At 40.7% G+C, this 14,543-nt stretch overlaps 1 pseudogene across 1 annotated transcript; it reads left to right on the top strand.

Annotated features, from left to right (window-relative positions):
• The first annotated feature begins 11,664 nt into the window (after positions 1–11,664).
• LOC116546051 lies at positions 11,665–13,028 on the top strand (annotated as a pseudogene). The gene has a single exon (XR_004266563.1). The product of XR_004266563.1 is annotated as a signal recognition particle subunit SRP68 pseudogene (transcript).
• Positions 13,029–14,543: the final 1,515 nt, after the last annotated feature.

A 14,543-nucleotide genomic window follows, 5' to 3' on the forward strand; every position in this document is an offset into this window, starting at 1 on the left:
CCCATTTATTTATTTTATTGCATTTTAGGTTTTGGGGTACATGTGAAGAACATGCAAAATTGTTGCATAGGAACACACGTGGCAGTGTGATTTGCTGCCTTCCTCCCCATCGCCTACATCTGGCATTTCTCCCCTTGCTATCTCTCCCCAGCTTCCCACCCCCCACCGTCCCTCCCCTATTTCCCCCCAACTGACCCCAGTGTGTAGTGCTCCCCTCCCTGTGTCCATGTGTTCTCATTGTTTAACACCCGCCTATGAGTGAGAACATGCGGTGTTTGATCTTCTGGTCTTCTGTCAGGTTCATCCATGTCCCTATAAAGGACACAAACTCATCGTTTTTGATGGCTGCATAATATTCCATGGTGTATATGTGCCACATTTTCCCTATCCAGTCTATCGTCGATGGGCATTTGGGTTGGTTCCAGGTCTTTGCTATTGTAAACAGTGCTGCAATGAACATTCGTGTACACGTGTCCTTATAGTAGAACAATTTGTAATCCTTTGGATATATACCCAGTAATGGGATTGCTGGGTCAAATGGAATTTCTATTTCTAGGTCCTTGAGGAATCGCCACACTGTCTTCCACAATGGTTGAACTAATTTACACTCCCACCAACAGTGCAAAAGTGTTCCTATTTCTCCACATCCTCTCCAGCATCTGTTGTCTCCAGATTTTTTAATGATCGCCATTCTAACCGGCGTGAGATGGTATCTCAGTGTAGTTTTGATTTGCATTTCTCTGATGACCAGTGATGATGAGCATTTTTTCATATGTTTGTTGGCCTCACGTATGTCTTCTTTTGAGAAGTGTCTGTTCATATCCTTTGCCCACTTTTGAATGGGCTTCTTAGTTTTTTTCTTGTAAATCTGCTTTAGTTCTTTGTAAATTTTGGATATCAGCCCTTTGTCAGATGGGTAAACTGCAAAAATTTTTTCCCAATCTGTTGGTTGCCGATTCACTCTAATGATTGTTTCTTTTGCTGTGCAGAAGCTGTGGAGTTTGATTAGGTCGCATTTGTCTATTTTGGCTTTTGTTGTCAATGCTTTTGGCGTTTTGGTCATGAAGTCCTTGCCTACACCTACGTCCTGAATGGTTTTGCCTAGATTTTCTTCTAGGGTTTTTATGGTGTTAGGTCTTATGTTTAAGTCTTTAATCCATCTGGAGTTAATTTTAGTGTAAGGTGTCAGGAAGGGGTCCAGTTTCTGCTTTCTGCACATGGCTAGCCAGCTTTCCCAACACCATTTATTGAACAGGGAATCCTTTCCCCATTGCTTGTTTTTGTCTGGTTTGTCAAAGATCAGATGGTTGTAGAAAGGTTGTGTTGCCTCCGAGACCTCTGTTCTGTTCCATTGGTCTATATCTCTGTTTTGGTACCAGTACCATGCTGTTTTGATTACTGTAGCCTTGTAGTATAGTTTGAAGTCTGGTAGTGTGATGCCCCCCGCTTTGTTCTTTTTGCTTAGAATTGACTTGGCTATGCGGGCTCTCTTTTGGTTCCATATGAAGTTTAAGGTGGTTTTTTCCAGTTCTGCAAAGAAGGTGATTGGTAGCTTGATGGGGATAGCATTGAATCTGTAAATTACTTTGGGCAGTATGGCCATTTTCACGATATTGATTCTTCCTAACCATGAACATGGGATGTTTCTCCATCTGTTTGTGTCCTCTCTTATTTCGTTGAGCAGTGGCTTGTAGTTCTCCTTGAAGAGGTCCTTTACCTTCCTTGTTAGTTGTATTCCTAGGTATTTTATTCTCTTTGTGGCTATTGTGAATGGAAGTTTGTTCTTGATTTGGCTCTCTTTAAGTCTGTTACTGGTGTATAGGAATGCATGTGATTTTTGCACATTGATTTTGTATCCTGAGACTTTGCTGAACTTGCTTATGAGTTTCAGGAGGTTTGGGGCTGAGACGATGGGGTCTTCTAGATATACAATCATGTCGTCTGCAAATAGAGACAATTTGACTTCCTCCTTTCCTATTTGAATGCCCTTTATTTCTTTTTCTTGCCTGATTGCTCTGGCTAGAACTTCTAATACTATATTGAATAGCAGTGGTGAGAGAGGGCATCCTTGTCTGGTGCCACATTTCAAGGGGAATGCTTCCAGTTTTTGCCCATTCAGTATGATCTTGGCTGTTGGTTTGTCATAAATAGCTTTTATTATTTTGAGATACGTTCCATTGATACCTAGCTTATTGAGTGTTTTTAGCATAAAGGGCTGTTGAATTTTGTCAAAGGCCTTCTCTGCATCAATTGAGATAATCATGTGGTTTTTGTCTTTGGTTCTGTTTATGTGGTGAATTACGTTTATAGACTTGCGTATGTTGAACCAGCCTTGCATCCCCAGGATGAAGCCTACTTGATCATGGTGGATAAGCTTTTTGATGTGCTGTTGCAATCGGCTTGTCAGTATTTTATTGAAGATTTTTGCATCTATGTTCATCATAGATATTGGCCTGTAGTTTTCTTTTCTTGTTGAGTCTCTGCCGGGTTTTGGAATCAGGATGATGTTGGTCTCATAAAATGATTTGGGAAGAATTCCCTCTTTTTGTATTGTTTGGAATAGTTTCAGAAGAAATGGTACCAGCTCCTCTTTGTATGTCTGGTAGAATTCAGCTGTGAACCCATCTGGACCTGGGCTTTTTTTGGGTGGTAAGCTCTTAATTGCTGCCTCAACTTCCGACCTTGTTATGGGTCTGTTCAGGGTTTCGGCTTCTTCCTGGTTTAGGCTTGGCAGGAGGCAAGTGTCCAGGAATTTATGCATTTCTTCCAGGTTTATTAGTTTGTGTGCATAGAGTTGTTTGTAATAATCTCTGATGATGGTTTGAATTTCTGTGGAATCTGTGGTGATATCCCCTTTATCGTTTTTTATTGCATCAATTTGGTTATTCTCTCTTTTCTTTTTTATTAATCTGGCTAGTGGTCTGTCTATTTTGTTCATCTTTTCAAAAAACCAGCTCCTGGATTTATTGATTTTTTGAAGGGTTTTTTGTGTCTCTATCTCCTTCAGTTCTGGTCTGATCTTAGCTATTTCTTGTCTTCTGCTAGACTTTGAGTTTTTTTGATCTTGCTCCTCTAGCTCTTTCAGTTTTGACGATAGGGTGTCAATTTTTTATCTCTCCTTGTTTCTCATGTGGGCACTTATTGCTATATATTTTCCTCTAGAGACTGCTTTAAATGTGTCCCAGAGATTCTGGTATGTTGTGTCTTCATTCTCGTTGGTTTCGAAGAACATCTTTATTTCTGCCTTGATTTCATTGTTTATCCAGTCAACATTCAAGAGCAAGTTGTTCAGTTTCCATGAAGCTGTGCGGTTCTGAGTTAGTTTTTGAATTCTGAGTTCTAACTTGATTGCACTGTGGTCTGAGAGACTGTTTGTTACAATTTCCGTTCTTTTGCATTTGCTGAGGAGTGATTTACTCCCAATTATGTGGTCAATTTTAGAGTAGGTGTGATGTGGTGCTGAGAAGAATGCATATTCTGTGGATTTGGGGTGGAGAGTTCTGTAAATGTCTATTAGGTTTGCTTGGTCCAGGTCTGAGTTCAAGTCCTGGATATCCTTGTTAATTTTCTGTCTGGTTGATCTGTCTAATGTTGACAATGGGGTGTTAAAGTCTCCCACTATTATTGTGTGGGAGTCTAAGTCTCTTTGTAAGTCATTAAGAACTTGCCTTATGTATCTGGGTGCTCCTGTATTGGGTGCATATATATTTAGGATCGTTAGCTCTTCTTGTTGCATTGATCCTTTTACCATTATGTAATGTCCCTCTTTGTCTCTTATGATCTTTGTTGCTTTAAAGTCTAATTTATCAGAGATGAGAATTGCAACTCCTGCTTTTTTTTGCTCTCCATTTGCTTGGTAAATCTTCCTCCATCCCTTTATTTTGAGCCTTTGTGTATCCTTGCATGTGAGATGGGTTTCCTGGATACAGCACACCGATGGGTTTTGTCTTTTTATCCAATTTGCCAGTCTGTGTCTTTTGATTGGGGCGTTTAGTCCATTTACATTTTCTCTCTGGCTGCCCTTAGTATTTTCTCCTTCATTTCGACCCTGGTGAATCTGACAATTACGTGCCTTGGGGTTGCTCTTCTTGACGAATATCTTTGTGGTGTTCTCTGTATTTCCTGGACTTGAATGTTTGCCTGCCTTGCTAGGTTGGGGAAGTTTTCCTGGATAATATCCTGAAGAGTATTTTCCAGCTTGGATTCATTCTCTTCGTCGCATTCAGGTACGCCTATCAAACGTAGATTAGGTCTTTTCACATAGTCCCACATTTCTTGGAGACTTTGTTCATTCTTTTTTACCCTTTTTTCTCCAGTCTTGCCTTCCCGTTTTATATCATTGAGTTGATCTTCGACCTCTGATATCCTTTCTTCTGCTTGGTCAATTCGGCTGTTGATACTTGTGCATGCTTCACGAAGTTCTCGTGTTGCATTTTTCAGCTCCATCAATTCACTTATATTCCTTTCTATTTTGTCCATTCTTGTTAGCATTTCGTCAAATCTTTTTTCAAGGTTCTTAGTTTCTTTGCAATTGTTCAGAACATGTTCTTTAAGTTCACAGAAGTTTCTTACTACCCACCTTCTGAATTCTGATTCTGTCATTTCATCACACTCGTTCTCCATCCAACCTTGTTCCCTTGCTGGTGAGGAGTTGTGATCCCTTTTAGGAGGAGAGGTGTTCTGGTTTCGGGTGTTTTCATCCTTTTTGCGCCGGTTTCTTCCCATCCTTAAGGATTTATCCACCTGTCGACTTTGTAGTTGCTGGCTTTCAGATTGGGTCTCAAATCTTCCAGATTGACGTTCTGTTTGTTGATGACGAGGTTATTTCTGTTTCTTGGTTTTCCTTCTGACAGTCTGGCCCCTCTGCTGTAGGTCTGCTGAGGTTCACTCCAGGCCCTGCTTGCCTGGGGTTCACCTGCAGCAGCTGTTGAACAGCAAGGGTTGTTACCAGTTTTCTTCTTCTGCTATCTTTGTCCCAGAAGGATACCCGCCTAGTGTCAATCTGATCTCTCTTTTATGAGGTGTCTTTTTGGATATATAGGGGTCAGGGAGCTGCTTGAGGAGACGGCCTTTTCTTTATAGGAGCTCAAATGGTGAGTTGTGAGCTCTGTTGTTGTTCATTCAGAGCTGCTGGGCAGGTACTTTTAGGTCTGCTGCAGCTGAACTCATAAACTGCTTTTTGTTCCCAGGTGCTCTGTCCCAGGGATTTAGGGCTTTATTTATGAGTTTCCGTTATGCTGCTGCCTTCTTTTTTTTTTTTCCTTCAGACCTGCGCAGCCCAGCAAGGAGGCCGCCTAGTCACTGTCGGCCTATGGCAGCTTTGCTGAGCTGATGTGGGCTGCGCCCAGCTGCCGAGTGAACTTTCCTGCAGTCCTGATTATGTGGGTGTAGTTAGAACTGCTTTGGCGATGGTGGCCCGCCTCTGTTGGGGCGGAGTCTCTGCTGTGGCGGGTTGCCTTGGCAACGGCGGGCTGCCTCGGTAATGGCAGACGCCCCTCCCCGACAGAGCTGGACCGTCCCGGGTTCAGCTGTGCTTGCTGTGAAACTCTCAATCCAGAGTTTCTGGTTGCTGTTCTTTTGTGGGGGTGGGGCCAGCCGAGCCTGATCGCCTGGCTCCCTGCCTCAGAGCCTTTTTAAAGTTGGTGGTCCAGTCGCCTGTTGAAGAGGCGCCGGGGTCTGTTTGTTTTCCCCTGCGGCCACTCACTGCGCTGGCTTAAACAGCGGCACTGAGGTTTGTGGCGCTTTTTTTTTTTTTTTTTGCCCTGGAATCTGCTGTCCTGGTTCTCTGCTCAGTCCCCTTTTTGAACCAGCGTATGGGCCACTTCCCGTGGCTCCAATCACCAGCCAAAAGGGCCCCCGGACCAGTGTATTTTGTACGGAGAACCGCGGCTCCAGGGTGCCGACAAAGCAGCCGCGCGGGGCAAAGCAGCAGCGCTGGCCGGCACAGCCGCGCTGGCGACCGTGGAGCTCCTCTGCCCGGGAATTTCCTAGTCTGTGGGAAATAAAAACGCGGCGTCCACTCACCCTCTGCGCTTTCACTGGGAGCTGCAATCCTGAGCTGCTCCTAAACGGCCATCTTGGATCCACCCTGAATCTCTGATTCTTGCTTTGTTTCTTCAAACTGCATTTTTACTTTTCTTCTGGCACATTTTGCAATTATTTGTTGAAAGCTGTACATGATATATTGGACAATAGAAATTCAGGTAAATATGCATTTAATGTGAGGTTTTATGTTAATCTGGCTAAGAGTTTGGCCATGTTTAATGTTTGCTTTATCAGTAGAGGCCAGAGACTTTAAATTCCTCTAGTGCACTTGTTTTTTCTACTCTGTTAACTTTGAGATTCCCCAAGTACTTCTCTTTAGAGAGAGTTTAAATCTTGCAGCTCTTTTAACTATGACCCACCATTATACCAGAGCCCTTTTGATCTGATGGTAAGGTGTGGGAGTGGGGAGCATTCTGTAATCTTATTATTAAGTCTCACTCTTTTAGTGGGCCTGTGTTCCTGGAATGTGGCCTTCACAAATGTGTTTTATCCTCTCTTCTCACTCTTGGGTGAAATAGGAATGCTAGAGAGGGCTAGAGTGAGAGAAATTATTTTCCCCCAGGTGGGATAAGGCTATGATAAATCTTTACCCCTGGAGACTAAGTCTTCACTATGATGAACAGTCAGGCTGTATTTTACAAGTTACTCTTTCCCTCCCTCTACCTGAGCCATGAATACTCCTTTCTGCCCTCTTCACCATAAGAACACTACGTGGTGTCTGGAGGTAAAACCCACAAAGTATGTGGGGGCCGCTAAGAGTGCAGCACCCAGGAGTTTCTCTTTCTCAGAATAGTCCTCACATTAGTATTCTGAAATTTATCAAAATTGTTATTTAAGTGTTCCAGTTTATGGCTCCAGGGCTTCTCCAGCAGTAAGCAGATCTGTCTTCATGTGGTTCTCTGGATTCATCTGCTTTTTGAGATTTGAGGGTGGCAGTTTGCCCTGCAACCTCAGTTTTCTGATGCATTCATGAAAAGTTGCTCATTTTGTTTATTTATCTTCTCTATTGTTGTTGTTGTTTTTGTTAGAATTGAACTGATGAGTTCTAAGCTTTTGGTATGTTGGAACTGAAAACCAACTAATCTACTTTTAAAGACCAGATTTGCTTTTACTTCCTTTTTAAAGGGTGCTGTATTAGGCTTTTCTTGCATTGCTATATAGAAATACCTGAGACTGGGTAATTTATAAAGAAAAGAGCTTTAATTGGTTCTTCAGGCTTTAGAGGAAGCCTGGTGCAAGCATCTGCTCAGCTTCTGGGGAGGCCTCAGGAAGCACAGTTATGGCAGAAGGTAAAGTGGAAGCAGCCATGCTACAAGGAAAAAGCAGGAGGAAAGGAGAGTCAGGTGGCAGAGGAGGTGCCACACACTTTTAAATGGTCAGATCTCATGGGAACTCAGAGCAAGAGCTCACTTATCATCAAGGGGATAGCCTAATCCATTCATAAGGGATCTGCCTCCACAATCAAAACAGCACCCTCCAGGCCCCACCTCCAGTGGGGATTATATTTCAACATGCAGTTTGCCAGGGACGTGCATTCAGACTTTTTGAGTACTCTCTGCAAGTTGGCACAAACTAGCTTTTTCTCAGAATAAAATCCAAGTAAAAATGTCAAATCAATACAAATAATACAATATTTTCAGAGTTTCTGTTAATATCACTTTATTTGAAGTCTTTATTTGAAGTCTTCAGCTCACACTGAGCTCATCTCTGTCTGAGTCTAAATTACATTTTTGTTGTTTTTCACTCAACTTTCACTTAATCAAATACTATCTAGTAATATTTGACTAATGTTTTTGGATAGATGGGCTGTCTCTTTAAATATAAGCTCTTCATGGGAGGCAAAATATTTTATACAACCATCATATCCCTAGTTGTGCTATCATAAGTTTATACTACACATATGGGAAATAGTAAATTAAATACTTAGGGTGGCCCAAGGCTTGCAATGTTTTCTTTTATTTTGATGATAGTTTGATGATGATCAGGTTTCCAGAGGTATGTCCAGATCACCTCAATTTATAGAGGATTAAATTAAGACTAGGTGAGAAGAAAGGAGAAGAGGATAAAGCAGCCAAATATTTGGACCCCACAAGTGGCTGACACATCATTCATTACTACTTCAAAATACAACAATAAATATCCTAATTTCAAAGTAAGTGCAATAAATTAATAGCAGTTCTATAAGTCTTCTGTGTGGGCAACTCAACTCTTCCCTCTTTGCTTCTCCCCTTGCTACATACTTTCTGCTATATTTTTCCCTTTTTCTCACTCTCTACATATTTTATTCATTGATTGTTTAATTTAATTAATAAAGATTTAGCTGGAGACATCAGCAAGATAGCAGAATGAGAAGTCACAGCCTTCACTAACCCCATAGAAAGTTCAACTAGCAATTATCCACAGACAAGGATGCCTTTGTGAAAACTCCAAAAATTGAGAATAAGCCTGAGAAAACAGTGTGGACCACAGAACTAAACAAAGACCACATAAGAGGGTAAGTGAAATGGTCTCACTGACGGCATCACCCTTGCTGATCCCATGAGTCAGCAAAATACTACAAAGAAAGAATTCCCCAAGGCTTCGTTTCAACCATGGGGAAACAGAACTGGAGTTAGACTTCCAGATTCCCTAGAAATCTGAGACATTTTCCAGGAAGCCCACTCTGGTCTCACCTCACAGGGAGTGCAGAGGGTAACAGCATGAACACTGAACAAACCTTTGTGGTAGCTCTGTGTACCTTTCAGTGGTGGTACCTGATCAGAGATACCAGGCAACAGCGTCACCTACCCACAAAGCCCAGCTGGTCACTACTAGAAGTGATAGGAAGTCCCACCTAGCTTGAATCCCTAGATGGCCAGCCTCCATGTCCAGTCTCAGACCCTACCACAAAGCCCTCAACCCAGGGAGAGAGATGCCTTTCCCAGGACGATTTGGAAAATAGTGAGATCCAGCTTATACAGCATTTAGCACAGCTGCAAAACCTACCCAACACCCTATCCAGGGAGGGAGACAACCAAACAGAACACTTTAGTAAAGTACAGTGGCTAGTTCTGCCACATTCAGGTCTGCTCCATTTTGAGGAGCTACTCTGCCTAGCCTCAGGGCCAGGCCTGAAACTCCGTCCAAATGCAGATCTCAAAAAACAGTACCACTTGGCCAGAGAATACACCTTGTGGCCCAGGCTGATCTGAGGTCATTGCAATGTACATCTAGCAGATCTGTCTGATTGCACATCTAGCCAGTGGTCTCACCTGACAGAGTAGCCCAACCAGTAGTCATACCTAAAGTCCAAGCATCTACCTAGAGAACTCAAAAACAAGCTCTGTTTGCACAGATTTATTACCAGCTGGTCCATTCAAGTCATAGGTTAGACTAAATAAAAAAGAGTCCATCCCTGGCAAGAATGCTTGTAAAATCTGGAAGAGGTGGCTGTCTCCTCAAATGTACAGATACCAACATAAGGGCACAAGAATTACAAAGAGTCAGAAACTCATGACATCACCCAAAGAAACTAACAAATTAAACCCATAAAAGGGTTCACCAAGACACATAATAAACTATCAAAAATAAAAGAGAAAGGAAAAATTCTAAAAGCAGAAATGGATAAGAAACACATACAAGGGAGTCCCAATAGAACTCTCCACAGATTTCTCAGGGGAAACACTGCAGGCCAGGAAAGAGTGAGATGATACATTTAAAGTGCTGAATGAAAAATAGAAGAAAAAGCCAAACAAGAATATTTTACCCAGCTTAGCTATCCTTCAGATAGAAGAAATTCACTAGGCCTGCCTGACAGGGATTACTAAAAGGGAATTCTTTGAGCGGTATCAAACGGCCACTAACTAATAACACAAACCACATAAAAGCATAAAACTCAATGATAAAAGTAGCCAGGGTCATGTTTCAGAATATTTTGGACTGAACTGGTGGTGTGTAAATAAATGTTACCTCTAGTATGATGCTTAATAGACAAATCTATTAAAACAATTATAGCTAAAATTACTTGCCAGGGATAACAATCACAAAGTTATATAAATTTTGGCTTAAAAACATATAATGGACAGAAGTAAATGCACAGAGTTGTATGCAATCAAAGTTGTTTTCTTCAGCTTGAAATTGCCTGTTATCAGTATAAGATGTTTTATGTAAGCCTCATGGTAACAAAAAAGTAAAAATTATTGTATTAGATGTATAAAACACAAATAAAAAAGATTCGAATAATACTATTATAGAAAGTCACCAAACCACAAGGGAGGACAGCAACAGGGAAAGAAAGAAAGTATATACAAACAGTAGGCAAACAAGTTATAAAATGATAGTAGTAAGTTCTTACCTGTCAATAATTACCTTGAGTGTGAATAAATTAAATTATTCAATAAAAAGACATAAAATGATGGAATGTATTTTTTAAGACCCAAATATATGCTGCCTATAAGAGATTTATCTCACCTTTTTTTATTGCATTTTAGGTTTTGGGGTACATGTGAAGAACAAAATTGTTGCATAGGTACACACATGACAGCATGATTTGCTGCCTTCCTCCCCTTCACCTATATCTGGCATTTCTCCTCATGCTATCTCTCCCCAACTCCCCACCCCCAGCTGTCCCTCCCCTATTTCCCCCCAACTGACCCCAGTGTGTGATGCTCCCCTCCTTGTGTCCATGTGTTCTCATTGTTCAAAACCCACCTATAAGTGAGAATATGCGGTGTTTGATTTTCTGTTCTTGTGTCAGTTTGCTGAGAATGATGGTTTCCAGGTTCATTCATGTCCCTACAAAGGACACAAACTCATTGTTTTTGAGGGCTGCATAATATTCCATGGTGTATATGTGCCACATTTTCCCTCTCCAGTATATCATCAATGGCATTTGGGTTGGTTCCAGGTCTTTGCTATTGTGAACAGGGCTGCAATGAATATTCATGTGCATGTGTCCTTATAGTAGAATGATTTATAATCCTTTGGATATATACCCAGTAATGGGATTGCTGGGTCAAATGGAATTTCTATTTCTAGGTCCTTGAGGAGTCTCACCTTTAAGCATACACACAGACTGAAAGTAAAGGGATAGAAAAGGATATTCTATGTAAATGAAAGCCAAAAGATAGAAGGTGTAGCTATACTCATATTGGACAATATAGTATTTAAGTTAAAAACTATAAAAAGAGATAATGAAGGTAATTATATAATGATTAAAAGGTCAATTAATCAAGTGGATGTAACGGCTGTACACACACACACACACACACACACACACTTACACACATACACACCAAATATTAGAGCATGTAAATATATTAAGGCAATACTAAAGGATCTGAAGGGAGAGAGCGACTGCAATACAATAATAGCAGGAGATTTCAGTCACTGATTTTCAACAATAGACAGATTATTCACACAGAAAATTAATGAACAATCATGGATTTGAACTATATTTTAGACCAAATAGTACTAACAGATATGTAAAGAAAGTTTCATCCAAAAGCAACAAAATACACATTGTTTTCAAGCATGCCTTGAACATTCTCCAGGATACAACATATGTTAGGCCATGAAACAAGTCTATATAAATTTAAGAGAATTGAAATCATATCACCACTTTTTTCTAACCTCAACGTTATGAAACTAGAGTCGGGGAAGGTGTCTAATCTTCAGTACTTGCACAGCTACCTGACTTACATCAACCTGTCAACGGCAATCAAGCATAATGAGAACATGGCCAAAGGTCTGTAGAGGGCTCTGCTGCAGCAGCAGCCAGAGGATGACAGCAAGTGCTCCCCCCAGCCCCAGGACCTGATCTGGCTCTACAACATCATCCTACGGAATCTGGTGGAATTGCTCCAGCTTCCTGGTATAGAGGAGGACAAAGCCTTCCAGAAAGAGATAGGCCTCAAGACTCTGGTATTTAAAGCTTACAGGTGTTTTTTCATTTCTCAGTCCTATGTGCTGGTGAAGACGTGGAGCGAAACCCTTGTCCTGTATGATAGAGTCCTGAAATATGCAAATGAAGTAAATTCTGATGCTGGCGCCTTCAAGAACAGCCTAACGGACCTGCCTGACATGGAAGAGCTCATTACTCAAGTGCGGTCGGAGAAGTGCTCCCTGCAGGCCATGGTCATCCTTGATTCAGATAATTCTCATCAAACCTCCTTCCAAGTCAAGGACAATAAGTCTCTGGTTGAACGGTTTGAGACAGTCTGCTTGGACCTTTTCCTGGTCACCAAGCAAGCCAACCTTGTGCACTTCCCACCAGGCTTCCAGCCCATCCCCTGCAAGCCTTTGTTTTTTGACCTGGCCCTCAATCATGTGGCTTTCCCACCCCTTAAGGACAAGTTGGAACAGAAGACCAAGAGTGGACTCACTGGGTACGTCAAGGGCATCTTTGAGTTCAGGAGCTAACCAGGCTCTTCCTTGGGGGTGGGGGAGATTCTGACTCTTCATCTGTATTGTGAGAAAATCCCAGCAAGTTTCGCGATATTAAATCCAGGTCTGCATTGGCCCAGGGCAGGAGTTTACATATTCAGCCCTGCATTCCTACATCTTGGGTCTGTACCCTTACATTCTTAACCAGTGTGTTAGGAGAGCACCCTGTCATCTTCTGGTAGATGTGTGCGGGGTCACCCTGTCTCCTGTACCTCCTGGGAGAGGGGCCGCTGCTGTCTGGTGCTCTGTTTGGTCAGTAATGTGTTCCGGAGTCCACGCCAGGCACAGATGGGGCCTCGAAACGCTTTGTCACGCTTCTTCAGTACCATGGATTTGAAATGAACTCATCCTTGCTGTGAGCATCCAGGATCCCTTGAAAAATTTATCTATGACTATGAAACTGACAATGTCATCCCAGAATTACAGTAAGCCTTATTCCCCTTCACCTCCCTGTGAACTCTAAGAAGTTTCAGAACAAGCAGAGAGCTCTATTTTTAGAAGAAATGTGTTACATTCAGAAATGATGAAACAAAATCTTATATTAAAAGGCAAAGATTACGAAAAAAAAACAATAACAAGAAAATCTTGGAAAATCCACAAATATGTGGAAATTAAACATCATGATCCTGAGACGCCAATGGGTCATAGAAAAATGTCAAAAAGAAAATAGGAAAAATCTTAAGTCAAATGGTAATGAAAACACAACATACAAAACATATTGGGTGGAGCAAAAGCAGTTCTGAGAGGAAAATTTATAGCAAAAAATGCTTATTTTTAAAACAAGAAAGATATCAGATAAACAACCTAGTGATACATCTCAAGGAACAAAAAGGAAGAACAAATTAAACTCAAAGCTAGCAAAGGAAAGAAAATCACAAAGATTAGAGCAGAAATAAATGAAACAGAGACAAAAAAATCAATGAAACCAAGAGTTGTTTTTTTGAAAAGTTAAACAAAATCAACAAACTGTTAGCTAGACTGAGAAAAGGGAGCGAAGACTCAAATAAAGGGAATCAGAAATCAAAGAGGACAAATTACAACTGCTACTACAGAAGTACAAAGGATCATAACATATTACCATGAAAAATTACACAACACCAAACTGGATAACCTAGAAAATATATAAATTCCAAGATACAATAATAAAGAAATAGAAAATGCAAAGAGTTCAATAATGAATAAAGAGATTGAATCAATAGTAAAAAGTTTTCCATCAAAAAATTGCAGAACCTGATGACTTTTCTGCTGAATTCTATCAAATATTTAAAGAACAAATACCAGTTATTCTCAAACTTTTCCAAAGTCAAAGAGAAAACATTACTTTCTTTTTTTTTTTAACAAAGCTAACATCACCCTGATAGCAAGCCAGACAAGAACATTACAGAAAAAAAAAATTACATGTCAGTATCCTTGTTGAATATAGATACAAAAATCCTCAACAAAACACTAGCAAACTAAATTCAACCTTACATTAAAAGTATTATTTACATGATCAAGTGATATTTATCCCAGGGATAAAAGGATGATTCAACATATGAAAATCTATAAATGTGATACACCGCTTAAACAGAATGAAGGAACAAAAACCATGTGATCATCATATTAGATGGAGAAAAAAGGATTTGACAAATCTGAGCATTCTTTTGTGATAAAAACTCTTAACAGGTTAGGATAAAAAGGATGTCCCTCAACACAATAAAAGTCATATATGACAAGAGAACAGTTAGCATTGGACTCAACAATGAAAGTTGAATGTTTTTTCTCTAAAACCAGCAATAAAACAAAGTTATCCACTTCTATTCATTATAGTATAGTTAGTCCTTGCCAGAGCAATTAGGAAAGAGAAAGCTATAAAAAGCATCCAAATTGAAAAGGAAGAAGGGAAATTGTTGCTATTTATTGATGATATGATTTGACATAGAAATCCCTAAAGACTCCATCAAAAAAATGTCAGAACTACACTTTGGGAGGCAGAGGTGGGCGGATCATGAGGTCAGGAGTTGAGACCAGCCTGACCAGCATGGTGAAACCCCGTCTCTACTAAAAATACAAAAATTAGCTTGGTGTGGTGGTGT

The sequence above is a fragment of the Sapajus apella genome, unplaced genomic scaffold (genome assembly GCF_009761245.1).
Source record: "Sapajus apella isolate SASKATOON/1434 unplaced genomic scaffold, GSC_monkey_1.0 scaffold548, whole genome shotgun sequence".
Classification (NCBI taxonomy): domain Eukaryota; kingdom Metazoa; phylum Chordata; class Mammalia; order Primates; family Cebidae; genus Sapajus; species Sapajus apella.